Genomic DNA, 18,874 nt, shown 5'->3' on the forward strand with positions numbered 1-18,874 from the left:
AATATTTTTATCCATTTATTATTTACATTTTCATATATATCGTTTTTTCATGTAGAAATATGGCACTGAATCTTAGTTATACCATAAAAACTTCCTGTAAAAAAAGGCTTTAAAGGCCAAACCTTCATAAATTGAAAGTTTTAATGGTCATATTCGAGTTGTACGGCTTAAATAACAATAATAAATGTGTGGATTTCAGCCTGCGGACAAAAATGCTGTTGCATTGTGTAATGAATTAGAACGTGCTGTATTTAAACTCTTTATTGAAATGTTATAATTTGGTAATGATGTATTTTCAATTTTTTTATTTAAATCATTCTAACTTGTCTTTATATTTTTGGAATAAGGTTTTCTGTTTTGAGGAGTGTGTTTGAATGCTGTAGTGATTGAAGCGCCAATTTGTTCTTTCATTATTTTAGCAATTTTTGTGATCTCTTCTTTACGTCACTTGTACGTTTTTAAGTCTTTTGCACTTGTTTTTCTTTGGATTGACGGTAGTGCAAAGGAACTATCCTCAACTTATTTTTAGGACAAGTTATTGAAGAATGATTTGATTTTGCATTTCCTTTACATTTAAGACATTCTTTAAAACAATTGTGCTCAGTTGTAAATGGATCCAGACACTTAAAGCAACACTTTTTGACTATGACAGCTTTATTAAATTATATTTCTGACATCCCTAATACAGTGGGACATTGGTAAATAATGTGCTCTTTTTTACATAATTTGCAATTTAATTTTTGAGACATAGCAAAATTATTTGCCGTAGATGTCTTTTCTGGACCTTTGATGTTAGGAATTCTAGCCTTATATAGGCATATCCATGTGTTAAAAGATTCCAAGTTCTTCACTCTTCCTCCAGTCTATGGAGGTAATGGAGCTTAAGAACCTTTATTCTTTTCAAAGTCATGAGAGTATTCTTGTTTTACTTTGAATTTATAGTATTTCTATTGCCTTTTGCAAGTATAAGTTCGCCAACTTAATAGGATCCTCGAAAGATTCTGTTAGACATTTCATGGCTTCACCATATGCGATAGAGGAAGAGGTAGAAAATACCGACACTAATGAAAAAGCTAGATCCTCCAGATACTCTTTTAACTTTTGAAATAGAATAGCTTCTATCTGGAATCTGGAACGACAAAAAAAAATCTAGTAAAAATCAAACATTCCTTAATTTGGGTAGGCCCCACACTTTGCGGACGCACCTGATTCCCTTTATAGTTTTTGTGTGATCATCTCTATTAAAGGTGTATCTCAAACCCGGAGAATGGTTCAGAAGCCTACTAAAAAGTTATGGGGGTGAAATCTATTTTAAGCATATTTGAATTAATTCGTGGTACAGAAAATCCCAGTTCACTAACGAAGTGTTACTAAAAAGTTATTTTAATTTTCTTCTGTAAAAGTACAGAACCGTTAATAAGAGGAATACAACTACATAGTATATTCATATATTCCAAACGACCATACGTATCTATTTAAAAATTATCAATAAGTGTCTGGGTAAAATCAAGTCTCTGCAGATAAGCTTCTTCATCTATTAGTATAATTATTGTAATAATATTTGAAAACGGAAATACCATTTCTACACAATATTGAATAGAATTGACGTTAACACCATTGTATAATGAATGATAATGCAGGAATTTAAAAGAAGTCGAAAGAATGTCGGCATAATTATTGTTGTATTGCAAGTGAAGACTTTTACTGTTTACACAAGTCTCAGATTCAACCACATGAGTCGTTACGACATATGTAAGACTTCCTTCTTTAATGTATGTATTGCTCACATAAAAAATCAGAATAGAGTGATGATGTAAAAGTGAAGTTAAGATGATTAAAAAAATAAATGAGAACCCTGAACTACCCCCCTACTTTTACCCCCTCGGGAATGAGTACTTTTGAGTTCGAATAAGAAAATAATTACAAATTAGAAGGTGCAAAAATGATCCATAAATATTTTTTATGTTAAGGCGAAATCTTTTTAGTAAGCTTCTGAATCATTCTTCAGAATAAATTCAATTTTTGTTGTTGTAAAAATGTATTTCTTGGCAATAATTTTAAACTTAGATATCTTTAATCTAGATTTGATTAATTTATTCTCTTTTTTTTCCTATGTAGTTTTTTCCTTTAATTTAAAGTATACACATTGCTACTAATGTAATATAAGCTATTATTCAATATATCACACTCAATCTCATCAAAGTTGATGAACACACAGAGGTTTTTATCAATAAACTGTAATAATATCAATTTATATCTTGCTGATTCTCCAAACCTTCTTTAATGAACATCCTTTATTACGTACTTAATGAACTGGGATTAAATATTATCCAATAATATTAAACGAATTTTATTAAAAGGTAAACAGTCCATATAGACTCAAAATTACACTATTTAAAAGTATAAAATTTTAACAACTATTTCATCCGTTTTGCACTCGCAAATATAAATTTAAATGCTAAAAATACTTGCATGAGTTTAAAACAAGAAGAAAAAATACATTATTTTTAAGATTAATCTTATCATTTGTTTGGACATGGAATTCTAAACACATGGAATTATCACGTATGCAACTTAGTTTGTTTCTCTTTATTTCCCCTCTTGAAGACATGCAGTAAAAAATGACGTTGACTATTTTCCCGCTTTTTTTCAAATAATCACTCCATTTATGTTCCCCTCATGTGGGAATACAAATTCCTGGTTTATAGAGTTCCGAGTCCAAATGCCTAATGACTGCAATTCTAAGTCCATATGGTTCTGAGTCCAAGTCAAGTACGAGCCTTAGAAAAAGGACTCAAGTCCATACTAAAGTACTACACCTCTGGTCAATGGCTCTTTGACCTTTCTGTTTCGGCGTTTATGAATATGCTTACTTGGGAGATTTGGACCCAGTAACACTTTTTCTTCCGTTACGTTACGTTGTTCATTTATGTTGTTGCAAAAACGTATTAATGCAAATTGTTGCATCCAATAATATAATTAATCACACAGAGTAATAATTCCAGGAGACAATTTATCACATGGACTTTGATTAGTGGGTTAAATGTACGGTTAGACCACCATGTTATCGGGGTTGGAAGAATTTTCAATTTGATGTACCGTAGAATTAAACATGTTACAACAGGAGGAAAAATTTAAAAACTACCATTTGTTATATTCAAGCATTTATTTTACTTTTTATTAAAGTTTGTCAGTATAAAGTAAAAGCTTATAATTACATCATTAAATATAATATATATATATTACGAGTATATATAATAAAAATGGGGTGTAACAAGTCTCCTCCACATTGTTGGAATCAGAACAAATAATGTGAACTGAATATTGAAATTAATAATATATTACAAGCATGTTAAATAATTGAACAACATGCTAGACTATGACATTTAATAAAATTAAATTAAAATCTCATGTTTTATAATAGAAATATATTTCAACAAATACTTACCTAAATTATTTACTTTTTATGTCAAAATTCTCTATAATTGTAAGCATTAGGCAACCTGGGTTATATGTTGATTTGATAAACAAAGGAAGACATTTAATTGTATAAGAATAGTGTGGTTAGATAACTTTACATTTTAAAGTTATTATAATTGTAAATTGTCTCCTCCGTGACAAGTACCCTCACTCTCCCCTAACCTTGCATTTCTATTAACCTAGGGTTAAAGGGATCTCTGAGCGTATAATCTCAATCTTATCTCAATTTTTTAAACATACGGCTGGGTTGGTGTATGACTTGAGTTAATAGTAATTGGGGCTAATATCGTTCAGAGTAATCTCAAATACCCTTAAGAAAACTAATAATACTATTAATAAAACTAATCCAAAAGTATTTTACCTAGGTAGAACTTTATTCTACTTTAACTTTTCTTAACTATTCAATATAAAACTTTCTTTGTAAACTACATTATTATATATTTTTTTAAATCATGGAATTGCTAATTTAATACATACCACAAATCTTAAATAAAAAATCTATATTTTCACCTGGTAAGGAATGCCTCGTACTTCTAAAATTATAAAGCATGCTCGCTACCTATTTTTATTATGATAAAAATAATATCCTCTTGATGGGGGCCAATATAAATAAAAGAAATATGATTTGCTTATAATGTAACTCTGTATCTCTCATACTATGTGGTCTATTGAAACCTAAAAATTAAATAATTAATTAAGGCCGAGAGATTGAAACTAATTCATATTTCGATATATTAAAGCATAAACAACAAGAAACACAAAACAAGAGAAACTTGAGCTCTCTAGCTTACATACTAGTAGAAAAAATGACACCTAAACGTTATCGACGAATTTCTATTCGCGCACTCCAAGCAGTTAGACCACTGCCTACGCCGTCAGCAAGTACAAAACATTGGAGTGGAAGAAAGGCTCTGTCAAAAAGTCCAAACTGGAACTGGAGAAGTTAAAGAAAACAGCCAAGCCAATCCCCCCCAAGTCCATGAGGGCCCATGCGAGAAATCTCGGGGAATCACGCCAGACTGTCCAGAGATCTATAAAAAAGTGGGTGGAAAAGCCTTGTCAGGGTGAAAAGGCACATTTGAAACCGGCATTGAAGGACACCCATCTCTTACGTAGCAACAATCTTTTGAATTAGTCCTTTGAACTCTATTTTTGAGACTTTTACCTCCCCTTCAGCCCTAATGCCAACCCCCTCGACTACACTTTCGGTTCAATGCCAAGAGGAAGGTCTGCATTGTCCTTCATACAAACATCTAGGCCCTCAAATACACTGTCAGCTAGCACTTAAACACCATGACAGAGTACTACATCCGCGGCCAGGCTTACCGCTGCCACCTGGAAGCCATCATTCCCGCATAGTGCGGCTACACTAATGATTTAGAAATCTTAAACAAACATATATTTTTAGTATTAATTTCGTTGAAATTCTATTTTTAATTAATAAATCATATCTTGTTGAAGTTTAAAATTCAAAGCTTTCAGATTTTATTAGAATACTTGGTACAATATCTCTGACAATCGACTCTTCATCCATTCAAAATTATTACATTTTGAAAAAAAAGGTTCCAAAGGTATCTTTTCAATTTTACAGATCTCTTTTTGTCTCTCCTCCGGTGTTTTTCCATACAGAAAAAGTAATTCTACCTTCCAGAAATACAGTTTTGAATAGGAGTTGTTGATTAAATTTTAAAGTTCCTATTATTTTTGAATAGCTTAGATTCTAAGCCTTTGGATTGATATACATGTTGTAAATAAAAATTCTATATATGTCGCGATAGAGGCAAGAAGAACCGTCAGAGCAATTTAATTAACGCCGAGAGGACCACCTCAGACATCATGAGGGTCTTCAACTTCAACAATGTCACAGTCTGTAGGGTCAGAAATCGTTTGGCGGACAGCGACAACCTTAAGGACAACCCCAAGAGTGAAAGACCTTCCAAAGTAAAGCCTGAACACAAAATGGAGGCCTTTAAGGTCACCCAAACGATGAGGATATCAGACGCCGCCAAGAACAAGAAGAAAGTAAATCGGTCTACTGTGGGCAAGGCCATCAGAAAGGCTGGATGAAGGTTGCTTAGAAGAATTGGAAGGGCACTTCTGACATACGTCAAAAGTAACTCCGTCTTCAGCGATGTCAACAACTCTTGAATGACTGAAGCACAACAGCAACCGGGTAATTTTTTTCTCTGATGAAAGGACCTTTACCGTTGACCCCATCTACAACCAGTAAAATGATTGGGTGGTATGCTTTGACAAGGCTGACAAATTGATCAGGACAGTATATGGCGAATGTTTTTTCTTTAAACCTACATACTAGACGTACAATAATTTCTACACCTTTACAACACTATATCGTATGATCCAATGTGGACAATAATGAACAAGATATAATTAGTTAAAAAGGGCGGGAAATACAAAATTACTTTTTCCCTTAACTATTATAATTGAATTTTAATAAATTTGAAATCTTTATAAAAAAACTAACAGACACACATTTCCCCGCTATCTTCTATAACTTTGGAACGAAATAGCTCGCAATGGCTCGAAAAAATGACTCGTGAACAGCTCTAATCTATAAGTAAAAACTAATTTTTTCAAGAATTCAAAAGAAATATCACCAATGAAAACTGCAAAAGAACTACAACCAAACCTAGTCTATCAGCCACCTGTTTTAAGCCTGCCACCGCACAAAGTGGGCAATGTCCACATCCAGTTTTCAAATTTTAGAATAATTACAAAATTGTACACCTGGTCTTAGAGGTTAACTGCACTAAGCCGTCGCTTTTTCAGTTTTCTTTACCAATTCTCTTAATATGTTTGACTATAGTTCGTAATTTAGAGCATAGCTGTATCGAATATTTATATTATTATTTTACAAGGCCTTCATGGAATGAGTATTGGCATATTATCACATTTTAATTTGAATATAATATGTGGGACAAATCCTCTTGATGCACTTGTTTCTTTATAATATAACTAGTATTTACCTATTCAAAATGTGCATTCGTCTATTTTATTATTAGTATTTTGCATTAATATTTGCAATATGAGGGGACTGGTTAAGTTTTACAATAAAACTTTGGAATATATAGGAGGTGAACGAAGGAAAAATCCCCCCAAGGATGTTCATTGATTTTTAAAAATTTATTTTGTCCATTTGGCATCGTGAAAGAAAATTGATTATGAGTTTTGATTTTGTCGATCCACTCAATGAATCGTCAGGAACTTGTTGACATTCGTTTTTCTGTCCATTATATATATTTTTATGATTGGAATTGATAAAAATATTGTTATTTGTTATTGAAATTATTTTAAAAACATGATATTGCTCATCAAAATACGTATAGGACAATCGTAGTACGTAGTGATGTGTCAGTCCTCATTTATGACTGCAGCCCCTTCTAGCTAAGTCTGGACCAGAGTCCAGTTTAGTACTGCATATTAGTACTAAAGCTTAGTCCTTGATAACGTCACTCACATATATTTCTTCTTTTTTAATCGGTTCTAGTACTAAGAGTCCGAAGGACTGACAGTCTTAAGGACCAGATGTATAAAATAGCTTTCGAATACAAGTCGATTCACATGTCTCGAATCCAAGTCCCAACCTCTCAATATTAGTGAAAAGGATACATTGTAGAGGCTGTTTAAATTTTTTGGATATTTTTCAAGAACCAATACAGGACACGATAGGTTGATGCGTGGGCCGTGACCAATTTAAGTGCAATATTAAGGACCAATACACCCGATCAAAAATCAAAAGGTCTTATTAGTTGATGAGTTGAGTTGTTACCCTTTATTGTACCACAAAACCTTTCCACTAAACAGTATCATAAATAAAAAAAACCCAAAAATCATTTGGTTGTTGGCAAATTCTTCCCAACTGTTGCATGATTATTCAAAAAATGATGATAATTCTTTAGAGCTTAAATACTAGAGCTAACTTTTTCCAACTAATTCAACTAAGAGACTGATTAGCACAAAAGAAGCAGAAACATCGACAGCTGACAACAAAATATAACATAAGCTTTTGTATTAGTAACTCCGAGGCACTGATAATTTCCCAGAGTTTTTATAGGTTCAATCGGATAATTAAAGCAAATTATACTTGTATCTATGCATGAAAAGTCACAGGGGCACTGTATAATGTCCTCTCTGATTTATATCATAAACATATCTTGATCTAAGAAATAACAATAAAGTTATATAAATGAAATATTGCAGGAGTGTGTATATAGCATCAAACGTGTATACAGGGTGCATTAGTGATCCCAGATGTATATCACATACATATTTCTTATCTAAGGAATAACAATATAGTTGTATTAATGAAATATTGCAGGCGTGTGAATGTAGTATCGAATATTTAGAACTGTTTTTCTTTACTTTTTTTTATTGCTCTCTTATAAAGCAGTCTCAGGGGGCAGTTTATATAGTGTACCCTGATGAATGTCAATACAATGTAAAGAAAAAAACAGAATATAATATACAGGGAGACCCTTATAAAATGAATCTATACTTGCAAGCGTTTATTTCAACTCATATAAAAAAGAAAAAAAGGGAATCACATTATAAATAATGCAAAAAAAGAAAAAAAAGAATGTGACTTTAGATGATGGTTAGCAACAATTTAAAGTACTCCCTCACTCATAAAATGATATTGCTTTTTTTTTGTGTTGTTATTATTTTTTAACACTGAGGAAATATCATCTAAGTATTGAATGAGTATCTACGTGTGAGTGTGCTTATGAAAAATGAAGTCTAAAACACCAAGGATTGGGTGGGGAGTTATCTTTAGTGATTTAAAATCCGGTTTTATTTTTTAGCTTAACCGTTTTTTGGAATTAGTAATCTGAAAAATGATTTTTTTTTTCTCAGCTGTTGTCAATAGTATTTAACTCCTGAGTAGTGAACTTCCTTTTCTTCTACATTCAATTATATTCAAAACCTATTTGAACATTAGTTTGTGCTCATACAAGACGGAGAGTACACTTTAGGATTTAATACGGAGTTATAATTAAAGTCCTTGTTGGACTTAGAGCATAATTGAGGATAGACTTCGGAGTAATTTTTGCCAATATCCTTATTTTTTTCGTTCTTCTCCTCCTTTCTCGTCAAAGCTGATTGTAGCTGATCTAATGAAACGTCATGACAACTAAGCTTCTCTCCTCCAAAATATTATTCAAACTGTCAGGGTTACTATCTTGAAATTTTTTAACAGCCCAAAATACACACGATTTTCACACACAAGTTATCTTCTATATTATTAGAGCAAAATTTGTACGTTTGTCGACCCTTAATAATTCCGTATAGTGCCGAGTAGCATCGCTAGTGTATCTATGAATTGAAAATTCAGCAAAAACCCTCTAATAAGATTGAGTTAAAATCAACTTGTGGTCAATTAAATGTTCTTATATCAGGTTTTTATAATGGTAATATATATCCATTTTAAATTAATGTACAATTTGCTTGACTAAACAAGATATTTTTTATTTAATGCATCTTTGTCAGGCATTTTTGTGCTCTTGTCATGTCTATTGTTATCACATATAGGTTTTTAAATAAAGGTATCTGACTATATCTCCAAGTCGTGCTGATGTTTAAGAGGTGTATCATTTACAAGAACTTATGATATCCTTCAATTTATTGCAATGTAAATTAACATCTCAAACAAAACGACAACTTAAAGATATGCCCGTACTATTGCAATAAGGTACATATCCTTTGTTCAAGTAACTACACTTGCAATCCATTCTTTTTTTTAGCTTTTTTTTTAACGCAAATAATTTCAGAGTTGTTTATGCTCGAGTGCTATAAATTGGTGTCATCTGATTTCCCCTCTTTCAAAGATTCCAAATTTGTACAATTAGTTCAAATCAGCAATTGGAACCAACTTTTGTACAGTTTGCGAAAGATAATTTTTTTTCCTTTTCAAGTAAAATCGTTAAAATGCAAATTTTCCCTTGTAAAAGTTGAGATAGGATAAAATATCGGTAATACCAACGGTTTAAAATGGTAGCACACGGCCTAATATAGTTTTGAATTTTTTTTCATTAGGAGTATATTCCTTGAAAAAGTGCAACACAGAGAAAAACAGAAAGCTAAACCAGATAATGGAAACCTTTTTTTACTAAAATAAAAAAATAATTCCATAGTTGGGAGATTTGTTAACTACCAACTGTTTCTTTTCAGAGTATAGGTTGTAAGAAAGGTATGTCAATTTTTATTATAATAATAATTCTAACAGTAATAAAATTGGGTTATTCATTGTTTTGGTATCAGTAGTCAGTAAAAAATTAATCTTAATTTGGATCCTATTTTATTAAGGTCCGACGTTTGAGTAAAATGCTCATAAAATTCGAAGACAAGTATTTGTCTAATTTTGCATTTGTATCTGAATCTGAATGTTTGGGTATACGAAATTTACTCATATATTTATGCCTAAAGATCTCAACCGACCCGAGTCCGAGGAAATGCAAAGAACCTTCTTGAACGGATCTTAAAATAGAGCTAGATACTTTTTTTATCCGAATTACTTTGCTCTCAATTGATCTTCATAATGAATTCAATGTCTATTAACTAAAATTCACAGCTACTCAAACAAAAGTTTAAAAAACCCATAGCTATTCACAAAAAATTAAATTTTTGTAAAATAATTTCAAAAATCCATAGCTATTCACAGAAAAAAAATTGGGAAAAAAATCATTAATTAAATTTCAAATATTAAATTTTTGTAAAAAATTTCAAAAATCCATAGCTATTCATAAAAAATATAATTTTTTTAGAAAATAATTTCTAAATTTATTAAAAGAAAAGTGCATATTTTAGAAAAAATAATTCAAAAATGAAAAATCTATAACTATTCCCAGAAAATCACAAATTTTGTGAAAAAACAGTTGCAAAAAAAAGTGGAATGTCAATATTAAATTTTAGAAAAAAAGAAATTTATTGCAAATATTAAATTTTTTGAAAAAAAAATCAAAAATCCAATAATATTCACATAAATTTTAATTTTTTGAGAAACATTTCAAAAATCCATAGCGATTCACAAAAAATTGAACTTTTTGAAAAAAAATTTCAAAAATTTAATTTTATGGAAAAAAATTTCAAATATTAAATTTTTTCAAAAAAAAAATATTAAATTTTTTGAAAAAAAAATCTATGACTATTCAGTGGAAATTACATATTTTAGAAAAAAAAGTCAAAAATTGAGCTTCAAATTTTTGAATAAAATCCACGGCTTTTCACAAGAAAATTTCACTAATTCATAGATATTCACAGAATTTTTGGAAATTTTTTCAAAAATCTACAGCTATTCACAAAAAATTAAATTTTTTAGAAAAAACAAAAATGCCTTAATTTAGAGAGGGTAACAGCCCACCCTTTAAGGATTCCTCAGCTGTTCATCATAAAATCTCTCTAAATAATGATGTTTTAATAGTATTAAAATGTCTCAGCATTCTTCGTTTGCATTGAAAATAATCTTAATTGCGATATCCTCTATGAAGAAGCAATCATGAGCAGTGTGCAATTTGCTCTAAAGAACGGAAATTGCATTCATAGAAAATAGTTCATATGTTTTTCATGTCTTTAAACACTTTTTGTCTAAACGCTCTATGCTCGTCCTAAGTAATATTATGGATATCCACCAAAATTGGACCATCAACCTGTTAATAGAATTTACCACAGATAGTGGCAACTAATTTTTATGCATATCATATACTACTATTTGTATATAGAGTAGACTACACTAATCAGTGGTTTTAATTGTCTTCTTCACTTGATAAATTATAAATACATAATTACAGCTGTTGTGTTCTAAAAAAATCCATTTCAATTTAATAATTGGATGTTATTTAAAGATATGATAATACTTTAATATACTTGTAATTACCAAATATGATTATATTTAACTGGATATTGCAAATGCATAGTTGGAACATCATGGAGTGAAAATCCTTCAATTAAGGCAGTAAAAAGAAGATGTAGATTTCTTGCTTTGGTGGTCGGAAAGTTAATTGCGTCTACAAACGGAACCTCTTGTAACTAGATAAAAGGTGAGAAAATAGATCATTCGCGGTTGGCTTTTTTAAATAAACAAAGGTATTTTAATTTTTCTTTCAGCTGTTTTTATAAATTGACTCTTGTATAATTTAAATCAGCTGTTTCTACGGAGTATCCACGCAAAAAAAGGTATTAAGGTGTGTCCACTAAAGTGCGTACATCTTTACTGCAATAGCTCCTTTTTTCGGAGGACAATTTGACAAAACTTTTCTTTTTCAATAAATTCAAGTACTTCTTTACGATATTATATCCTAAGTTCAAGCATTTTATTCTGATTTAAAGAAAAAAAAAGATAAAAGTAGGGATATTTTAGAAAAGAGAAGGTGCGGATGAAATTGCAACAGTTTCATGGGCTTAAAGTCGAATCAGTATGATTTAATCACAAGTTCGAACCGTATCATTATAAGGCGATTAAATACAATTTATATTATTACCACCGTTACGTCATTCAGCTAATAAGTATATTTATTTCTGCTTAAAAATGTCTCATTTCATTTTGTATACCGGTAGTTGTATAAATACGCGGACTAATTTTTAAACGCTTATATCTTGAAGTTCCGTGACCGGAAATAAAAAATTTCAGCACAAGTAACTCGGTAAATCTTTTGGCTTTGTTTTTTTTTTTTCTTACTTGCATCAAAAAAAGTCGTTTACGATTAATGACAAGGCCAAACTTCATATGGTTGCCACTCTCCTCCGCGCCGGTAGGTCTGTCAAGGAGATAATCAAGGACACTGGACTATCCATGACTACTGTGTTCAAGGTCCAGAAGATTGTCAAGGAAGGAAAAGATCTGAAAGACCTGCCCATACCTCTGGAATGACTCAGGATTGGCTCGCTGCCAACTTGCCATTTTAGAACATAAACATTTGGCCACCTCAATCACCTGATTTGAATCCTCTTGACTACAGTGTGTGGTGGTATCTTTGTTATATTTCCTCTATCTGCCTTTTTTTCCTATCTCTTGGAGAACATATCTGAAGAGTTTCTTTATTTTCGTCGCATCAAAAATACAGACATTGATTTTCGCATTTGTAAGTTCAGTTGTATCTGGATTTACAAATAACGAAGACCAACTGCTTGAATGGTCTCAAAGGGATCTTAGCTTCAAATGGAGTGCAACGTGTTTGTCTAAAATCCGTTTCTTTGGGTTAATACTTGGGTTATGCTCCATGGATTTAAACATGTATATGTGCAATTTATTTAAGATAATTTTAAGTCTTTTAGGTGTATTTGAAGTATGATAGGATGAAGACGGATTTTATTTCTATTAATAATTAGTATATTTATTTCTGTGTAAAAATGTCTCATTATATTTTGTATATATATAATTTACATTTGTCGCTAATAATTTTTTAAATCTATTAGTAATATTTAATATTAATAACTTTTATGTCCTATCATTTGTCATTATTAATTTGTTTGATTTTCTATGCATAACTTCTATTTAAATTTCTTATTAATATTTTTGTAATAGTTAATCATTATTTCAGTTTTTTTTTATTTTACCAATGTTTTTTTTAACTTATTACATATAACAAATATACGCTATATTACTTTAACTTATCAATTTACTAGTAATCTACAGCTAAAGTGTTAGCCGTTAGCTTTTGATTACTCATTGTATAACGTATCCTATGAGCGAATATAAGGGGAAGAAATTTAGGAGATCTCAATGTTAATAGATTTATAATCTAGAAATAGGACGGTTCTATTTTTATGAGTTTCACGAAGTAAATTAAGTATTCCTGAATTTGAAAATTTCGACTACTTTTTATATTAACTGTTCTAGTGTAATTTGAAGGAAGATTCTGAGTTCTATAGTAAAATCACGTGATATTCCTTCCTCCAAACCCATAACTTTAATCAATAGTACCATATATCTTGCTCCCGCTTTTTACACGCACTTGCTCGATGCCCAGCCCTATAATCATAGGTTCAGACTCCGTTATTGACTATTAAGTTTGATAATAATAGAATTAAGAAGTGATATAAGAGTAATTAATGCCTATGTCCTTGTTTATCTCCCCCCTCGTCACAGCTGCTCGTAGCCGATCGAATGAAAAATCATGACAGCTAAGTTGCTCTCCTTCAAAATATTCTCAAAATTGTCAAGGTGACAATATTGATTTTCAATTTTTTTAACATGCCCAAAGAGCCCCTGATTAGCATCACTGTTTATAAGACGACTCAAGTAGGTCCCTAGAGGCCAAAATATATATAAAGTCAAGAATTTGTAGAGGATAGTTGCTAATATATTATACGCAATACATATGGTATCCTTTTTATACGTTTTGATGATTTTTAAGTGGATATAAATACAAGATTACATAAATATTATGTGCACAGATACATCTTCATACAAATAAAAAGAACCCTTCTAAATAAAGGTCATTGACTTCCTTTGAGACATTTTGTATTGAATTCAAACGTTGCAAAAGTGTGCAACGATAGAAGGAGAAAAAAAATTTCTCATGATTTTGGGCTTTATAATAATAAAAATATCATAATAATTATGATATCTGTCTAAAAAAATGTTAGTCATTGGATACAAATATGATTTTCAATGAGCAAGCTTCTTTTTTATGTGGTGGTGCGAGGCATTCAATGAATAAGGTTTCCATGTGTATAAATATAGATGCAAGTTGCTCTTTGCCAAAATTACGCAATAGACAGAACCATTAGACGTCTGGCTTATACGATATGTAGATTAATAAACTCAGACAATCAAAGGAAATCATCAATATTCCCCTTATGTCTGTAAAGGATGAGGTGAACATATATTTTTGATGTTTTAGAAGCGCTTTGTTCAAAGTCAATGAGGAATAAATCCACCATAACGATAGTCTTAATTGATTTATAATGAAATGAATTCAAACATACATGAATATCATATGAAAAGTCGGATATAATTTGATCTTGATATTATAACACAGAGGCTGGAAAGTAACAGGCTTTACTGTTAAACACGTTTTTTTCGTTCCATTCGGGTTTCTTAAAATATTATTAATTTCTTTTTATATTTTTTTTCATTCACTTTAGTGAGTCACGATAACACTTTTCTAGCCATTTTTTAGCTTGAAGGACAACAGCATTTGGATGAAGGACACTGAAGGCCTTCCCCTCGAAATGTACCCAAAAGATGTAGAAGAGAGGGTTAGCATCTGGGCTGTAGGGGCAAAAAGGGAAAAATAAAGATTTGAAAAGAACACAAAAAGAGTCTTGCGACGGAGGAGATGGGGTTTTTTTTCATTGCTTTTGGCAAAAGTGGCCTTTCTACCCTTACAAGGCACTTTCCACCAACTTTTGAGATAACTCTCTCGACAGTCTGGCGTGAGACCCCGATAACTTTGCATGGACCCTCCTGGACTTGAAGGGATTGACCTGGGCTGTTTTCTTCAACTCCTCCGGGTCCAGTTTGGCCTTTTCCACAGAGCCTTTCTTCCTATCCAACGTTTGAGACTTGCTGCAGCGTAGACAGTAGTCCTTGAGACGCCAAACAGCTTGGAGTGTACAAATGGAAATTCGTTTATCACATTCAACTATCATTTTCTAGATAACTCATATTTTTTTTCTTTTGTAATTAACTTTTTATATTTTAATATATCAAAATGTGAATTAATTTCAATCCCTCCACTTTCTTTAATTATTCAATTAGTATGTGTTCAGATTTCAATGGACCAACCGGTATATTAGGATTCCCACAACACCAGTTGACAATGCAGAATTGGTCTATGATGAAATTGACATTACTATCCATTACTCTTGGGCCTCATGGACAAAAACTAGGTCCTTAAGAGTCACATGGAATGTGTACACTGTACATAACAGAAATACGACAACCGAGTTTTTTCCCAACATTACGACCACCATTGTGAACTCGCTGATAAACCAGCATAAGCAATTTCTTAAAGAGAGCGGATGTCTCTGATTAGACCATCAGAAAAGCTGTGATGGACATGGTCAATCCCGCCAACTTATGACTGATACAAATATAGTGTACATTTTTATGTTGTCGTGGCAACGCCGTGACAAATATACAAATAATCCGGACTATTTTTTGAGAAAAACCATGGATACTATTTTTTGTTATTAAATTGATATCATGATGTAAATGGCAAACTTCTCTGAGGTTTGTGAACACGTTCTAGCAAATAAAACAATAAAATTTTCTATATTCAGATGATTGTTTTTTAAATCTCTATATAAATAAATGATGTGCATCTATGCATAAAAGTTTCGTTCATTGGGGGAGACTAGCTAAAAACGTACTGATCAGCCTGAAACATAACAAATGAATATTTGATTGCGTCCTTTGAAACTTGGCCAAACAAAATATGTTAATTCATACAGTAAATCCTTACAATAGCGCTATAAATTAGTTTTTTTGCCCTTTTTTCTGTACTTTTGAACAATAAGTATTATTTGACTAAGAACGAAAAAAAGGTTAATTATTAATATGATAAACATCCCTTCTTATATTCGAATAAGGCCAACCAGGCCGTTAGAGGCCAAAATATCTTAAATATACTTAAAAAAAAACTAAAAAACTTCAAGCAGTCTTTGTTTTTGTCAATATTTGATTCAGCAGACCATTTATGTCTTCAAAATGAGCGACAAAAAATAAATCCAAAAAAAACAAGTACTTCTGTTAATCGCAAATATGTACAATATAAAGAGTACGGACTCAAACTTGGAGTAACACGATTAAATTACGAAAAACAACATTTCTATAGAATCAAGTAAATACAATTTAATTTACATGATGTACCACAATGTCAGCTCGAAGTGACTCCAAATTTGGATGGGGGGTATGGCAGACATTTTTCTCTAGGGCATCATAAATTTCAATTTCTGGGGGCTGAGATCAGGGTCGGAGGATGGACACATGGAGGCCAGAAGTTAGGCGTATTGTTAGTGCAGAAGTTTTGATTCTTGTTGTCTGTAAGGGACTTTCAACACCATTTCCATCCTTAATGGAGTACTTGATCTTGTATGCAGTCCAGATGGAGATCCCAACGGTCTCTACAGACTTCTCAGTACTGAGACCGGCGCAGAGGCTATCGCACACGCGTTGCCTTTTTTTTACACTTAGAGAAATGGAATAAAAGACAAAACTTGTTTATTTTTGATTTAGCTGTCCTTTGGGTGTGTAATTAAACCTTTTTTATTAAAAATAACTGTAAAAAATGTAACATTTATCCCTCCTTTCAAACTTACAAAAAAATGAGTCAGTCATGTCAAGAACACTTGATTAATAAGCATAAAATGAGATAAAATTAATATACACTATATACATAAACCTATATTGTTGAATCTGAAATGTGGCTCAAATATCAAATGGATATTATGTGTGACAATGTACAAGATACAGAGTAGATTCAAATGTTACACCTTTACAAATTGTATATACATATGTAGGTATATATATGAAGGACCCTAATAAAGATGAGTTGAAGTAAGATAACCAACTTGTGTAGACTTCTACATATATGGTACTTATATTCAATTGTAATAATAAGTACAACAATAAATTGAGCAGATGATAACGATACTCGAGGGAATTATTTGCTCTTATATATTAAAAGATAGTAACTATTGACCTTTACGTACACATTTATATATGACATTTTTCTTCCTTCGTGAAGAAGAATATTATTATTTAATTGAGGTCAAGTGTATTGAAGCATTTCGTTGGTTCTGCAAATAAGCAAATCAATTGTTATTCATGAAAGGATCCACTATCAAAGTCCTTTTGCAACAAAACTCCTTTGTCTATAGACAAACTATCTATAGATATATATAGCCGACTCTATTTTACTTTATGTTAAAGAGTTGAAATCCCTTTCTTATGACATAATATTCTAACCATATGTAAAAATCTAAAGAAAGGACACGTGATGGGGTATTATCTTTATTGTACCTCGCAACCTTTCATCAAAAATAAAGAAATAAAAGGTACAAAAGCACTTAGTCTACTCCAAAAAACATGTGCGCACTCCCGCTCAGTTACTAATTTTGTGAGCGTACTCTCGCTCTTGTTCGTTTTTTAAAGCAATGAGTGTGCTCCCTCTCCCGCTAAATCAGAAATGAGCCCCGTTTTGTGTCCGCTCATATAGGAATATTTGAATTTGACAAATCTTTATGATTGCAAATAATTATCTGAAATTTATACATTTAATTTATTCCAAAAAATCAAGAGAAATAAGGTAGAGATAAATAAAACTTAAAGATCTAAAATTATATTTGAAATAGAAAAAAACCAGGAAATGATTAATCCAGTGTTTTAACTATTAAATATTTGATTCATTCACAAAAGTTTTTTTTTTTTTGTTAATAAGTTTACAAATATTATAGGGAACGTTATGACGACTAATGTAAAGCAAATATAAAAATATTTCCTCTTTTTATATCTTTCTCTTATGTAATCCATGGTATACATATTATACATTCCAAACTTTATGGCATATCTAGAGATTATAACGGGAATTTCAAACATGGTGCATTCTTATGAAAACTTGTGATTCTATGGTTTTTTGGTCCTGATTCAGAATCTGTATTTAAAAAATTGAAATTTAACGATGGTGGTACTGTTTTGCAACATTTACTTTCCAAGAAAATCCCTACTTTTGAGCTTTAGTAAACATGGGAAAGTGTTTTTATGTGGAAAATGTCAGTAATTATGTTCTGAACCCAGTGGGTGGTTCCACGGCGCTAATCCTGGTAAATACGGCGCCCACTCAGATTAATTATCGTACTTTACACCGAGCACGGTGCTAAATCCGGAAATCTGTTTTTTAATGATATTTTTGCCTGAAAAAAGTTTTCTGTGAGCAACTACTCATGCAGATTTTGAATTAGGATTCTAAATTCAAGAAAAAACAACAACAACAGAAATTTTTACAATGTTTGTATAGTTTAGATATGCGCGCCCCAAAAACCTTGCCTTTGTTATTCGGCAAAAAGAACACTTCTAGAACCGTCTACACTTTCAATTTTACGCACAGAGAAAGTTAAGAGTTCAAATTTTGATATGAGACAAAAAAATTGCTGGAGAGACATTGGGCTCATGCTCAAACATTCAAATAACTCCAATAGATTCTTTTCAAACATGCTAAGAATGTGAAATTTCATAATTCTTATTAGATTTTCTGAATTAGCATCCCAAAAAAACATTCATCTCTTGAATTTTATGAGTAAGTTTCTTTTTCTTGAAGCTGAAAATGGTCAGAAACGCAGGTGTGCTCTCGTGAGAATCTGATGGAATATCGCAAAATGTCCTCTTCAATGAGAAATAAATCTCATTCATCTCCCTTAAACATCAGCAACTTCC

The sequence above is a fragment of the Lepeophtheirus salmonis genome, chromosome 3 (assembly GCF_016086655.4).
Source record: "Lepeophtheirus salmonis chromosome 3, UVic_Lsal_1.4, whole genome shotgun sequence".
In the NCBI taxonomy this organism is placed as follows: domain Eukaryota; kingdom Metazoa; phylum Arthropoda; class Copepoda; order Siphonostomatoida; family Caligidae; genus Lepeophtheirus; species Lepeophtheirus salmonis.